At 43.6% G+C, this 2,774-nt stretch overlaps 1 pseudogene; it reads right to left on the bottom strand.

Annotated features, from left to right (window-relative positions):
- Positions 1–1,797: 1,797 nt before the first annotated feature.
- LOC101968017 (small ribosomal subunit protein uS2 pseudogene) lies at positions 1,798–2,774 on the bottom strand (annotated as a pseudogene).

Genomic DNA, 2,774 nt, shown 5'->3' with positions numbered 1-2,774 from the left:
AAATGAAAAATTCTGGTAGTACAGCCAGAAATCATTTCTCTTTCTTTGTTGATACTCTCATACTTTTTTGTAAAAAACTTAATCATGGTTTCTTTTAGGTCTTTCGATGTGTTTGTAAATGCTACTATGAAGTCTTTGCCTGTTGCATCCAATATCTGGGCCCCTTCACAGGGGGTTTTGCTGCAGTCTGGCTGGGCACAAAATCATGAGCCACTCAAGCAGGAACAAACTTTATTTCTGAAACTCCCGCCAATGCCACGTGCGCTCCCGGGAAATATGCTGAACCACACATGTGGTGTTCTCCTGGGCCACACTACACCAACAGGAAGGTCCCTCCTCCGGAAATCCCTCCTACCGCATTTCCCCAACCAATGGGAACTCTCCGGGAGACCTGCTAGAGCTCCAAAGTAGCAGGCCGAGGCGGACAGTAGGGGTCTAATATCCAATTGAATACAGATCTTAACATAATCATATCATCTCAGTGGCTTGCTGGCATCACCTTTCAACCAAAACTGCCATGCATCATTCCTACTTGGCTATGGCTCTTAGCAGGGTTTCTTTTGCCTATCTGTTTTCCTCTGTACAGGTTACCCTTTCCTGTTTATTTCCATGTCTCACAATGTTTGTTGTTGAAAACTGGAGTATCTTGGGTAATATATTGCAGCAACTCTGGATACTGACTCTCCCCCTCCCCAGGCTTATTTTGTTATTGTTTAATGTTTAGTGACTTAGCTGAACTATTCTAGTGAAGTCTATTTCCCTTTCCCTTGAAATGCACAGCCTCTATTTTAGCTCTACAGAGGCTGAAGTCTTAGAATGTATACATGGTTCCTGGGATAAGTATTTCATCAGGGCTCTTTTTTCCTTTGAACCCAGGACTTTATTTGCTCATGCTGGGTAAACATTCTATCACTGAGCTACATCCCCAGTCCTTTTAAAAATTTTAGTTTGAGACAGGATATCACTGAGGCTGGCCTTTCATTGGTGATCTTCCTGTTTCAGTGTTTGTTGTGACTTCCAAATTCTTCCTTGATCTCTCTGTTATACTCCATCTGTCATTATCATATCATATCCAGCTTTTATTTATTTATTTTGGTACTAGGGACTGAACCCAGGGGTACTTTACCACTGAGCCACATCCTAGACCTTTATTATTATTATTATTATTTTAATTTTGAGACAGGTCCTTTCTAAGTTGCAGAGGCTAGCCTCGAACTTGTGATCTTTCTAACTCAGCCTCCTGAATGCTGAGATTACAGATGTGCACCATCACGCCCATCCAGCTTTAAGCCTTCATTAATTGCGTGCTGATTTTCCTGTTGTTTCTGACCATGCCCTGAGTTATAAATTTCTCCAAGTCTGATTGAATTAAACTTATGTTCCTTTGCAGAGATCGTTTTTGAGAATAATTCCTGATGTTTGTGCTGTTCCCAGGAGGCTTTCTCTTTCCCTAGTTCTCTCTTGCAAATTTGCTGACCTACATTTTTGCTTATCGATATTGTGAAACTATCAGCTTCCTTTTAATTTCTTATCTAATTTCTCTATTGTCTCTGAGACTGCCCCTAAACTTGAACTTGTACTCTGTTCTAAATTAAGCCATTTCCCCTGAGAAGAACTTGTCTGTTCATAGCCTGCCTCTTCCTCTGAGCAAAATCTCTGAGCCACTGCTCCAGAGTTGAAGTTTGGAATAGTGGTCCACTTCTGTGGAAAGACAACCCTAGTGTAAGAGCAGACCGCTGGATAGGGGCAGTAGCCTTTGATCTTCTCAGCTTACCTCTCTTGGAGTGGGATTCTGACCTAAAAACATGTTGGGAGGAGGCCCAGTATTATTATTTTTGAAACTGATGTTTGTTTTCCAGGAACTTTATTTCCATTTTGCTTAAGAGCTGTGGAAGAAGAGCTCAAAACTGCTCTTATTTCCTGCCCATTCAGTGCAGTGGCCTTAGCAGTGGGTGCTACAGACCAGTCTTCAGTGGCTATCTGGGCCCTCCATCTTCAGTGGGGAACTGCTAGATAGACATAAAGGCTACTTACCCATCTGCAGACCAGTCTGCATCCTCAGGTTGAGTAGCAGTGAACTCAGGAGCCGGCGCCATTCCTTCACCCTGAAATGCCTCCTTGGTCATGGGCTTTTCAGTGGCAGCCTCTTCAGTGCCTCTAGAATTAAAGATCAGGCACGACCTGCAAGGAATGTTCAGAGGAGATGATGCCATGTGTGTTCAAAACTTCCTGGGCCAGCACCTGGGAAGATTCACCACATCAGCCCCATGGGGTGAGTTCCCTTGTTGTCTCATGGTAAGGCAATGTCCACACAGTGCAGAGGAGAATCTGTGTTGCACATAGTGATGGCAGGCAGGTTGAATAAAGTGCCTCTGTAAGAAGCTGGTGGTCAGACCTGGGATCAGTAACCACCAGATGATGTGGCTCCTGGAAAGTTGTCTGGATCTTGTTAGTGAAGATTCCAGAAGTAAAGTGGCCAGTAAAAGGCGTGGCTCTAGTGGAGCAGCAAACTTCAACATAGCTACTGGTCAGGATTCCTAGGGTAGGATGCTGACCTCAGCAGGGCTTTCAGTGGCTACAGTGGCACAAGTTGTTAGGAGAAGCTTCTCCTAGTTCTGCTTCAAATTAATGATGTAGATACCATTGCTTTCCTTTTTGTAGTTGTACTGTTCCATCTGGAAATCAAGATAGGTACTACCTAAGTGGGTCCCTGCTAAAAGGAATTTAAAGACATCTTTCTTCTTCATTTGGAGGACATCAAGGGTTTCAGACAT

The sequence above is a fragment of the Ictidomys tridecemlineatus genome, chromosome 12 (assembly GCF_052094955.1).
Source record: "Ictidomys tridecemlineatus isolate mIctTri1 chromosome 12, mIctTri1.hap1, whole genome shotgun sequence".
In the NCBI taxonomy this organism is placed as follows: domain Eukaryota; kingdom Metazoa; phylum Chordata; class Mammalia; order Rodentia; family Sciuridae; genus Ictidomys; species Ictidomys tridecemlineatus.
This window is presented reverse-complemented; position numbering and strand designations above follow the sequence as displayed.